The sequence below is a fragment of the Larimichthys crocea genome, chromosome XXI, assembly GCF_000972845.2.
Source record: "Larimichthys crocea isolate SSNF chromosome XXI, L_crocea_2.0, whole genome shotgun sequence".
Taxonomy (NCBI): domain Eukaryota; kingdom Metazoa; phylum Chordata; class Actinopteri; family Sciaenidae; genus Larimichthys; species Larimichthys crocea.
In genome coordinates, this window is record NC_040031.1 from 19,062,601 (window position 1) to 19,075,861 (window position 13,261).

General features: G+C 39.6%; 1 protein-coding gene across 2 annotated transcripts in view; it reads left to right on the forward strand.

Annotated features, from left to right (window-relative positions):
* The first annotated feature begins 2,370 nt into the window (after window positions 1–2,370).
* The window catches only part of sema3ab (sema domain, immunoglobulin domain (Ig), short basic domain, secreted, (semaphorin) 3Ab), a 57,446-nt gene continuing 46,555 nt past the window's right edge, over window positions 2,371–13,261 (forward strand). For both annotated transcript variants that reach the window (XM_019273945.2, XM_019273937.2), the window contains exon 1: window positions 2,371–2,572. The gene's annotated coding sequence lies outside the window, so the exon portion shown is untranslated. The remainder of the gene's footprint in view (window positions 2,573–13,261) is intronic.

Below are 13,261 nucleotides of genomic sequence, written 5' to 3' on the forward strand. Positions count from 1 at the left end.
CTGCTGTATAGGTACATTTGTAAGGCATGGTCATAAATGTGTTGGTTTACCCAAGGAAAGAGTCAAGCCCAGATGAGAGTTAAGAGAAATTCTAAATGAGTATAGCGACAACGTCTGTGGATGTGCCTGCCTTGTATTGTGGAAACCCAAAGCCACAAGAGATTACCTTAAGCCATGAAGGTTAATGAGCTCAGTAAACATGGAAATCTTCCAGAACATTGTGTAGCAGGGAGGATTTTCAGCATTTTCCATGCCTGGATGTGAAGAGGCAAACAAATTTCAAGCTTGATTTTGTAGCTTAGCATACCTCCCTTATTTTCTTAACCTATCCTTCCAAACTGCCTCGGGCTACCTTGATTTCCAGTCTGGTTGTTAGTGTAATGAATTTAGGTCTGTCAAAAATATAGACAGCATGTATTTACACTGTGTTAGATTCTTTTTCATTGGGCATGCAGTACATTAACACATTCCTGCATTACATGTATGTTGTAGTGTGCTTTAATGTTGTCTGTGGCCTAACACTGGCCCACAAAGGTTCAGATTATAGGGAAATACAGAGATTTAAACATGACTGAATGTTTATATGATTAACTAGTCTCAAAATAATCCAAAGGGTTGTGTTTGTTCAGTGTTGGAATTTAACTTACTTTGTGTGTTTTTCTAAGTATCAGTTTTCAATAGTTTTTACATTCTGCCAGAAAGAGGACATATTCAATTTTAACTAAGTAACATAATCCTGTTAAATTTGAAAAGTTTACACCACAGACAAGGCATTTAATTTATGAGTATTGGCACTCTTACAGTTTTTTATTTCAATGCTTTTAAGGTTTGTACACTAAAGAAGATAATGGGTTTCTCCTTCTCAAAACATATGAACTAAAACCCTATCTCATCCTATTCTCTGCTCAATTTATACATTTTCGTACAAATAATTTATATAGCATATGAATAAAGATGAGGCGTTTAGTCATTTAACCTTAAATAAATGTGAATAAAAACATAATGACATCAAAACTTTTTTCTTAAACAATGGAGACAGTGTACAAAAACATCTCAGCTATGACTATTATTCAAGAATAAACTAACAACAAATGACAATAATAAGCTATTTAAAAAAAACAGTATGGCAAAGTAAAAATGAAGCTGACATATATCAGTCATTTTGTATTCACAGATTATTCAGTACATGATAATTATAGTTAATTTGAAATTGAACTTTATTCATATACTCACATTCATCTTATAATACTTACTGCTTACATTTCTTCACCTGCAACATAGAATTGTGCACTTTAATTACAGTAATAAAGTAGTACAAAGAGTAATAATAGCTCTTACAGACTGTTGTGATTTATATGATGAGGGTTAGCAGAGTCGCAATTATACAATGTGAATATAATAAGTTTAAACAACGTACACAAATGATATCAAACATATGAGAGGACATTGAAAGACACTGACTTTTTTTTTTTTTTTTTAGCATCCAAATGGAGCAACACAGTGATCCATAGATCATCTGCAGACAATGCTTCCAAATTATACAGTTAAATTAATTTACTTAATCAATTGGCATATCAAGTTGATGAGCCTTATGGCATGAGGGATTTCAGCGTGTTGATGTAACTGGGTGTATGTGTGTGTGTGCAACACTAGAACAGTCCGCATTCCTAAATGTATGTGTTACGGTATGAGTATGTGTGTTGTGTTATGTGATGTGTTATGTGTTGTGTTATGTGATGTGTGTGTGTGTGTGTGTGTGTGTGTGTGTGTGTCTCATATTGCTGCTGGAATCCACAGATCCCATGGGCGAACACAGTGTGCACATCCATGAAATAGATATGCCTTTCAGTACAGTTTAATGCCACACCTCTTTGACCTTTAGCCTTCCAATCGGTTTTTCCAATTGGTCACATATCTCTGCTTTATCCTTGCTCTGCTCTGCAGTGGACTCCACTAATCTCATTTGGAAAATATTTTCCTGATTCATGTAACAGATATCAGCCTCAGTGAAAGGAATACCACACCATGATGATTCATATATATATATATATTCATGTTTGAAACAAGTGTCATCATATCATTAATTCTGGAGTGCCTTGACAGTGTTGGAAACTATTTAGGAGTCTCAAAGCAGTTCAGCTATTGTAAAAAGATTAAACCATCAGAGCATCCATCTTTCTAATGATGAAGTAATTTCTTAAAGTCCTTCTGAAAGATGCAGGGAACAACAACAAGACAGTAGGACACCAAGATAAGGGGACAGGATACTAGAGATAAAGAGTGAGAGGTTTTCATCGTATTGATCTGAGACACTGAGTAGGATACTTGGCAAGTGGTCAGGGCTATCAGATGTTAGAGTGAGGAGAGGGAGAGGAAGCAAGCAACAGAGTGGGAGAGAGAGGTGAGAGAGAAAAGTGGATACTTGAATGGGATTAGTATCAGCCTGATGGCATGCGATGGCATCTCGTTCTTCTCCAGTCATACCACATCACATCATACCACCGAGGATCTGGCAGCTGAAACCAAACTCCCCTGCAGCGCTGCCGTTAGACTTCCTCTGCTTGACTCCAGGGTGAGAAAAATTCCTTCTCATTTTGAAAATCTATTTGTTATACATCATGACCAATAACAAGAGATTTTAAAGCTGCATTTCCCAGACCTGTTGACGTCACTTATTGACTTGCTTGTTCAGGGATACTGAGCTGTGTACAGCAACCTGTGTCATGTTGTTTTGGGTGACTTTCCTCTGTTTGCCTGATTTTAGCAGATGGTTAAATGCATTTATGTAGTTTTTGTTTTGACACTCATAGATTGTGACTTCTTCCCTACTTACACCACACTATGGCATGAAGCAGCAGTAGGCTATATCACTGTTTTTTATTCTTTAAGATTGAGGTTATGTGCATGGGATATTATTACAAACAATATATTTAATATAGACAGATATTAACTATGGGTCATGCAGTTATTTTTTAGTGCTAGTTAGTCTAGTAATTTGAATTTTATTTTAAGAAAACATGCATTTATACCTATCCATACTGTCATGGTCTTGGTCTTAAACATGTACAGATAAGCACTACATGAGCATGATGAAAATATAGTTCCTTTTAACAGCTTATGTTAAATTAGTTTGGTTTATCCCTTTACAATTATCAACTGGAATAATGGCAGAGGTAATGAGATAAACAGATCTATAAATATAACAAATCATATAGAAGATGTGAAAGAGCTCAAATGCTTTTGCTTTTGCTATGTAACCCAGGAAAGATATAATAGCCCCATTTAACACATTAACAAACGATGTGGTGTAGAGACTCACGAGTGCTTTTAAGACTGTATGTGTGTTACCATGTGTGTGCACGCTTGGTATGTTCTGTAAGTATTTTCCAGAGGTGTGAATGGTGATGAGTTTCCAGCGTCGGGAGATCAAAAGCTTAGATGCAATGTTTGTCACTATAACAGCTGCAACACTGTGGATTTCCACTTGATGCTTTTAAGCACAGTGAAGACTGCAGAGACCCCTATTCTTATGTCTTAACTCAAAACATTTGCAGGTCTTATTAAGACATTTCATTGCATGTTTACCTTGGTTCGTCACTTCCATTTTACAAGTTCCAGACTGGCTGTTTTGAGAACAATCTGTTGCTCTTTTGCAACAATGTTCCTCTCTGTTTTACTGTGGATCACTTCCAAGCAGAACTGTTTTATTAAGACCAAGGGGAATTTGATTTAAGTCCCCAAATGCCTAGCCAAATTCACAACATTACATAAGACAAAATCTGGACAAAGTTTGTGAAGAGAAGCAATGGAAGGGGTAATGACAGACCGAATAACAACAGAAATCAGACTAGTAAACTCAGCAGGCTGATTTGTAGCAACCTTAAAAGCTACTAACCCCACTGCATGCAAAGTGCAATATCATCACCAGGCTAAGATATATATAGACAGGCATTTGACGTGTCACATTTCTATTTACGATTACTAACAAGATTGGCTGCTAGCGCCCCGGAAAGGAATGACAGCACAGCGGTGCAAAGCCAGTAGGTATTGGCATTCTCAGTATTAATCAGTTTCAGCTGAAAAGATGAATGGAAGGGCCCTGCTCCTATTGAGTGAAATTCCTTCTCAGATTCATGGCCATTCAGATGTCCTAGTAATGAATGCCAGTCATCAACAGTCTAGCAGTCCAGTTAACCAGTCCTATTGTGTACAGCTGGAAATGAAAAATGACATCCATGGCTCTACATCCCATACATTCCCTCATCATCCATAAAACTGATGTCATGGCCCGGTGATCACAGCAGGTCTTCACACAGCTTCCTCGTATTTTAAACTGATTTGTATGACGGATGATTCAGTGCTTTCAGATGAGAGAAGCTGCCTGTGCCTCTTCGACTGTGATAAGCCTTTGTCCTCTAGCATTTGTCTTAATGAGCCCATTCTACATTCATCGCAAGCTAATTACTTTTCTTAATCGTCACCAGACACATGGAAGTCTATGATTATGATTATTATTTATGGTAGACTGTACTACAAATGGACTGTATTTTTCAGTCGTTTATGTAGTTTCTTTCTTTCTTTCTTTCTTTCTTTCTTTCTTTCTTTCTTTCTTTCTTTCTTTCCCTCTGTCCTTCCTTCTTTCCTTTCCTTCTTCCTTCCTGTGGTTTTGGTAACCTTACCCATATGGCTTGGTCTTTGATGTCTTTCCCAAATCCGTGTGCATGTTGGTTGTCATGTTGCTTCATGGCAGGCACATTCCTGTCTTCCAGCATGAGGGCCTCCCAACACATAAACACACAAACACATGGTGGGTGTCTCAGTCAAATCAAAATTGGAATATTCTTTCCCATATGTGCCATGTCAATGCTGCTGCAGTATTATTTCCATTTAAGAACACTATAGAATCACTGTATTGTAATTACTGTTTCAATCCAGCCACAGGAATTAGTTTTTCATTGTCCTATCAGAAGATGCCAACCTTAAACTTATCCCAACACCATCTCATTTTCACAACTACATTTAAGACTGTATTAGATGTGCTTGCATAAAGAGAGGTACTAAGTCACCAGTTTTGGCAAGCATGAAGGGCACCACGATCATCAGGACTGAAGATGTTCGGTAGCCTTCTGCAAGTGACAGATGACTGCACTCACCGCCATTTTATGGCACCTTCAGCCATGCTTAAAGTTGAAATATGTGAAAGAATAAGCAGAGAATATATTTCACACAAGACGTGGAGGTCACATCCAACCTGCTATGAATTTTATGGTGGTTCAGATTCCTACTCACTATATATCTGTGTGTGTGTGTGTAGACAGAGAGAAAAAGGGAGAGAGATGAAATAAAAGTCACAATCAACTTGATGAATGGTATAACATTTTCAGTGGAAAGTGTCATTTCACAAGATTCATGAGTCTCAGTTCTTCCAGCTGTTCAGGTCTGTGCACTGGATTCAAGGCTCAACTATTCCCATCAGTGGTGTCTGATATCTATTTTGGAAGTGCTAGACAGTTTAAAAGACGACGACTTATACTGCATTCAAATGTACTTTTTGGATCATCAGTAGAATAACATTTACTACTGTTTGTATTGTGATAACATCACTTGTGAATTCTCTGTGGAACAATTTCACATGTAAGAGCTATGCTATGAATTATTTGACACCATTACTGTAAAAGGAAAATGGTTAAGGTTTTAATGCGTAATATAAAAGACAAACTATTTAATGGTGGAGGGATCATTTTTAACAACTGGTAATTTGGTGTGATCGTATATCACAGCACAAATGTCCTCAGAACCCTTTTTTTCACTGGCTTTGTTTATGCAAAGTGTATGCTAACGGTCATTCATTCTAATGTGTGTGTGTATATGAATAAGTGCAAAAGAGAGATAAAGAGAGGATGATAGATCAGAGACAGGTATTACTCCCAGATGCATGTTAGTTGGACACCACCCAGCGTGTCATTAAATATATAATGGGAGTGGGACCTTAATGTTAGGCTGCTGTTTTAATGCACTCCATCTTTCACCCTGTTATATGTTGAACAACCCTGAACCACCATTAACCACCTGGCACAGCCTGTGTCTCATTTGCTTACAGGTCTTTTTGATTCTGCTCGTTGTGTTATGCTCATTCTCTTTGCTGTTTTACTTAAATCCGGGTTTTGTCTTTGTCTGCCTTAGTGTGCGGTCTCTTTCTTTGTCTCTGTATTCAAGCCCCAAAAATAAATAAATAAATAAAATACACCTAGCATCCAATTACCTCTGTCTCATCCTATTGTGCTATTGGACAGCTAGTGTATATGGAGTAAATATAGCAGTCCATACCCGTTTGTAATGAGGAGCTCAGAGGACCACAGTGAAACCCATTACCCCAATTACCCAATTATCTCAAATGACAGGTGATTATCAGACATCATCACCAATATTGCTGTTGCACCTCCGCTAGAGTAGCACTTTTGCTGGTCTGAATATAGCTATTCGTGTCTCCATTTTCTTAGTGTCAACACAGTCACACATAGAAAAACACTAGCCTGGCTGTCATACACCTATTTTGACAGGTCATTCAGTGCAGTGTTTCCTTTTCTGAACCATGGACGAAGCTCTCGTATTCGATGGCAAAGGAAACAGAGCTGTTAGTATGAGGTCACAACCTATCACCTGACATATGAGAAGGCTGTTTGTGCGCGCGCGCGTGTGTGTGTGTATGTGTGACATGTGAGGAGCACAGGTCAGAGTGTTCAACATCCATGATTTTTTTTTTTTTTGCTCCTCTGCCTCCTCTTGTCCTTTCATCTGTCCTCAGACCCAGGATCCAACAACAACCAATAAATAGGGCTCTGTTAGACCATAGGAGACCTAAAAAAATCTTTTGAAATGACAGCAGTAACCTAACAGTGATACAAATTGTATCTCTGTCCTTTAATCAGAGATAATAGCCCTAGGTCTTCATGAATCTAAAGTCAAGAATGTGCCTCTGCTCACAAGCAAAACTACTTCCTGATGATTATCCATCTCCTCCTCCTGCCGCCTTCTCTTCCCCTTCCCCTCCTCCTCGTCTTCATCTTCTCCACCCACCTCCTACAATTCATGGCATCACACCCAGCGATGATGGACATCTCAAGCACAGACCACTGTTTACTTAGTCTAAAAATAAGAGGTTAGGCTCCAAACGCCATAACTTGTGCGCGCCTGACATGTAAGGTGCAGCAGCAGCTTGCATTTGTGTGTGTGTGTGTGTGTGTGTGTGTGTGTGTGCCTGCGCGCTCACGAATGTCTCTCTTTGAGAGGTTGAATGGGTCATCACTTTAGTCATGTGTATATATTAGTGCCAGGTGATGTCCAATGAAGGACGAAGGCTCCTGTGTCTACCAGTCATCTCCCATGTGGCATAGTGTCACTTGCCCCCCCTTCTTGCCTCTTCTCCACACTCACCCCCCCTACTGATGGTAATACAGCCAGGGCTATTCTTAGCTTCTGTCAAGTCTGTCTCTGGGGAGCAGTCGAGGGGTCTCTGTTACATGACACACACACACACAGACACACACATGGACACAGGTGTCTTGAGACGTCTCTATTTGATCTGTATTAAGCACTGTAACTCCAAAACCAATTTGAAGAACAGCCTTCTAAGTAAGATATCATATTCCACCACAACTGAAAACTCACTTAATTGAGTGGTATGCAGATAGGGTTGCTTCAACAGGATATTTGTAGTTGACATGTTACTAGTGACATCCATGACAATCCAAAAAGATATTTATTGACTCTATTTTAAGTCTTTGAAGTATGATTTTTCATGCTGAAAGCACAGATTTTACGAGTATTATCAGTGGCATGTGCATAAATTAGCTGTAGGACCACATTTTATGTAAGTAGTAAAATACTGAAGTGTGTAATTTAATTTTATTATAGAAGTTTCAGTAGCATGTGTTTCCCATTTGAGGCGGGACTGAAGACCTAATTGTAAGACAAAACAAAAAAATCAGATTTTTCTGCAGTTTAAGCTTAAAAAAAATAGTATATGTGGCTTGTACTCACATCCTCATATTGTGAGGTTGGGATGCTAGTGGTGATGGTAAAGGTTAGGTTTGAGGAAAAGTAGGTTATGCTTCGCTCTTCCTGCAAACTGCTCAACGTTGTTGCAGAGAAAAGGTAAAGTTAGCTGATAGTTTGACACAGAAAGCTGCTCCTGTGTGACTCTGCATGTGACACATCAAGACAAAGACTGAAGCTAGTGCCCCCTTTTTCAACCCTCTCTCCAGCCTCTCCTTAACTCAATCCTCCTTTTACACGTGTGAGACTTTAATCTACTTCGTATGTCAAATGTATTCACCCACACCGTGAGAATAAGCCTTACTGTGTTCATCAGTGAGATGGTACCACCTGGCTTTTGGTGGCAGTTGCTGGGGTTTGTGTGTGTATGTGTGGGTTCAAATGTCTGGAGCAGGAATACGGTTGAGGCTTCACTCTCATGTAAATCCTGAGGTAAGCGTCTCGAGCACGTAGCACTTCATAACAAGGGCATTGCCTTACAGACCACACGCAAGATTGGCACCCAGCTAAAGCCTTGCAGAGGGTAAAAAAATCCTGTCAATGTGTCTCTGTGTGTGGCAGAGGAAGGGACAAGAAGAGGAAGGTCTGGTTTAGTCCTCAATGCAGCTGTCCTGCTCTTATCCAGTCAACTTCACACACATGAACACCTACCAATACTGCACACTATGCACTCTGCAATCTGAGCAAGTTGTGTTTTCGACAGAATCTTAGATCGAGCAAATGATCTTCTCTGACCATGGAAAATTAAAATTTGAACATTATGAGAGTATGATTGTCTGTGACCAGCTCCTTCATCCTACCCAAGCGGCAACCTCCATGGCTGGGAAATGAAGCCAATGCGGAAGTGCTAAAAACTGCACTTCAGAAAACTATGGGTGACGTCACTTATGCTCTGTCCATTCTTTATACTGTTAATGACCACAAAGTCCAGCGATGGTGGGTGAAAGCAGCAGTAGCTGTCATTTTTGGTTGTTTTATTTTCACTGATTTCCTTTTTTTCATACCATGATATTTTCCATTTGAGTAATTGTGAGATCACGAGAGGTTGCTCATAAAAAAGCAATAACAAACAAACAACAAAAAAAAGAATTAAATACAACAGTTCAATGTGCAATATCCTGAAATCTGTCTTAACTAGTACAAAACTGCAAATTAGGAAGCTTATTCTATTCCTATGTGTATTCTGTGTGTTCTATTAACAAGGTAGCCAGAGCTGAGATAAATATAAATTAATAACTTTATACGCTTCTTGATCCAAAAATATGTACTTGATCTATTGCTCATCTCTGTTCACAGTCTACAGCTGCAGGGCCATTTGTTGCACACTGCTGGTCTACCATACTTAATTCAGTGGCTGTGTAAAAGAGTCTGCAGTCGTTTTGCTCTGCAGCAGAGCTCTAATGCCGCGTTTCTGGTGGTTAATGGCCTCCCAAGAGCCTGCTCCTGTTTTACTGCCCAGCCTATGGGAGGGAAGAAGGGAAAGAGTGATGGCGCCTGGGGGAAAAAGAAGTACAGAAGCCCAGAGAGAGAGAAAGAGAGAAAAAAACAGAAGTAAGGATAGGGAGGGAGTTAGTGGGATGAAAGGAGGAATGATGCATTGATAGGAGACAGGGACAAAAAAAAAAAAGTTAAAATGCAAAGAGGGACAGAGATTGTGGTGTGAGAGATGGTATAAGGTGACCCAGAGCCCTGCAGCCAGTCTGACTCCTGATAGTTTGATGGATAATCACCACCCTGACAGGGTGAGATATTTATTTCACACGGTTTCTGCACTGTGTGTGTATGTGGTTTGTGTGTGTCTGCGTTTTACTGGTTTCTGTATGTGGCCTCCAGTGTACAAAGGTCCACCATCAAGTTCAGGGTCACATTCACAACCATTAATCACAGACAAGGCACCAGATTGAAGTACTGCCTTAGCTTCTCTCCCATTCATGCAAGCTGAGGCTGTGGTTTGCCCTCCGAGGTCTAAAATCTACTTCTAACAGCCTACTCTGAATACTGATCAACCGGACCAGCAGGAAAGCCATTTTTAAAATCTGTGTTACCATCACAGCCGTGAACAATGTAGACCATTTTTTAATCATGATCATTTTATTGTAGGCAGACAAACATTGCTCCAAAGATTCAGCTGTTCAGCTTGAAATGTGTATAGAATAATGCAAAAGGAATAATTTAGCTATTTCATATACTGGTGCAACTATAATATAGTTGAAATATATATCTTGGACTTCATTATTTCATATAAAGGTCCACTAGGGAGTTCTATTTCCAGAACAGGGCAGAAATTAAATTTAACATGTTTTCTTTAGTGTATAATCACCTGAAAATAAGCAGCTATAGTTTTCGTGAGCCTTTTTTAATATGACCATACACTATTATAGGGAAAAAAAGATATTCGGGATTAAGCTATATTTGAACATGTCTGAAAAGAGAGCAAAGCTTACTGTCTCTGTTTAGCTTGGGCTTTTACAAAAGCAATCAGGAAGCTGTGGTTATACTTTAGTTCCTCTGTAGTCAACAGAGTTGGAGTCAGTTATAGGGCAGAGGGATGAGTAGCCACACCAAAGCACCCTCACTGCAGTTATATATAGAGGCTGTTCACCCCCACCCTGCTCTGGAGGTGAATGGGCTGTACGCAAACACATTCTACAGCTTACATGACCTGTTTTCACACCCACCTCCTTGGTCCTGCTTTTCTTTCCTCTTCCAATTTGCACTCTTACATCCCTTGTTTTTAGTTAGTGGTTTTGGCAGAGCAGCACAGTATGTGGTTAAAGAGAAAATAAAAAGCACAAAGCAGTCTAGTGAGATAGCTATTAGCGTAACATATCGGTTGACTCCCTGTCATGATTGTTGCCTCAATTTGTATTTATATATGCATAAATATACCGTTTCCTTTGCACTTTTGATTCACTGTCTGAACAAAAACTTCTGAATTCACACCCAGTCTATGTCTGAAAATGAGCCACAAGGACATTTTGTATTCAGGGTCGGGATAATAATTCAGGAGAGGAATCTAATGTCAGGCCGATCTCACACATTCACAACAGACCATATTTTTTTTCTGTTCCCTGTTGATGTCAGTAATTCTGCCAGTAAATGTTCAAGAGTTTGTCAGTTCATGTATTGAGTGTCATGTGTTGATCATCATGAAGCTCTGGTAGTTTTGCATAGCCTTACCCGACAGAAAAGTGTGTACTAGTCTATCCTGTTTTTCATTGTCCTGACTTGTTTTATTGTCAAATTACTGAAAGAAAAACAGAGTGAGACAGAAGCAATGGAAAGAGAGAGGGTGAGAGAAAATGGAGGGATGGCAGAAAGAGAGAGAGAGAGGAGGGGGAGAGAGGGAATGCTGACAGCAACAGGATGCATGGACAGTGTCACATAGGCCAGTGCAGTACGCGAATGGCCGAGGCCTCCCATGGCGCTGTGAGTGTTTTCGGCGTGTTGGCTGTGAGTGCGTGAGAGGTCAGAGCTGGATGGACACTGAGGCTATTGTCCTGATATGGCTGAGCACTTATTTCCTCTCACTGACCAGGTGTTAAGGCCAGACAGATGACCTGCAAGGAGTCTGTGTGTATTCATGTGTGTGTGTGTGGGTGTGTGTAAGCACTTTCACACATGCTGTATTTACCATTAATAAACATTACACTGCTAATGGTTGAAATAATAACAGCAAAAATGATATACAGTGATAGTATCACTGTAGGCCATATGCCATTGTGCTCCAGTATCAGTGTTTGTGTTTTTCATTTTCCAGCAACAGAATACTTAAATGCTCTTATTCTAAAACATCTTTACTGCAACAGTAAAAGCCAATATCATTAATATTACACAATGTATGAAAGGGTCATATGGGTGAGCATGTGTGTTTGTGTTCCCTAAGATTCCCACTGAGTGCCAATCACACCCCCAAAGTCCTAAGAAAATGTTTATGCTATTTAGCTTTCGATCTTTATTGAGTTCATGCCCCATCCCTCCTTCTCCTCCCCTCGTTTTCTCTAACTCACAAGGTGTTGTTTTTATTGCTCATTCTTGATGGGCTCTGGTCACCATGTGGAGCTCATACTGTGAGTGTAAATCAACACCTTGTCACACACACACCAGCTTATAGCCACCTGTGACAAAACGCCCAGAGAAAGGAAACTGGTGGAGTAAAAATTGAAAAATAAGAAAGCGAGAGAGAGAGAGAGAGAGAGAGAGAGAGAATGTTCTTCACCTGCTCTTCCTTTTGGTTATGCTGTTAATCACATGACTCATGAGTGACTGAATAACAACAACAACAACAGTGCCAGGAGACACTTTCCACTCACACACTTTCCATAACCCTGAGATGTACTGACAAATACACATGTGCAGAAACCAGTCTGTGGTGTCACCAACAGCTGCTGCCCCTCAACCATTGAAACAAAAAAAGGTGAGGAAGGTTGAGAGAGACCCAAGGGTGGGAATGATGAGAGATCATTGTTTTCAGAAAGCATTTTTGAAACATTATACAGTGAAAAAAAATAGCCTGCTGTGTATGAAAAGTGTCAGGAGATAACTTCTGTTATGATTTGGCACTAAATAAAATAAAATTGAATTGAACTAGCGTATGTGAATGTCGCTGTGAGGCTAAAACGGGGAGCTTTTCTTAAATGTTCTGTCAAATTTGATTGGTTTAGTGTGGACATGGCCTCTGTAGCACCATGACAAATCAAAGACACACTTTCTCTCGCACTCTCTCTGTGGTCCAGCTGGTTTTGCCATTATGTACCAGCCACAGACACACACCCGATCAATCACATTTACTCATTTTGGATACAAATGCCACACATCAGCGATCGACACTACACAATAACTGATCACAAACACTTAATGGGAGACAGATTCTTAAGGATTCAGGAGGATCAGACTGATTTAAACTCCAAGGAATAAAAAAAAAAAAAGAAACAAAAGAAAAAAAGCAGGATATTCAAGTGAGAAAGCGTAAACTTGAAATCAAATACACAAATTACTTTGACACCATATTTTAATCTCGTTATCACTGTGATAAAAGTAAATCATTAATGTGATAACTTTCCAGGGTTGTGAAAACTGGTTTATGAGTGTTATAAATCATTGCAGTGTTATGTCATCCAATAAGCCTTCAAACTCATGAATACGTTTCTCAAACTGGATTTTCTGGATCATGTCTCACCAGTAGCTGAAGCAGCACACTCCTTTT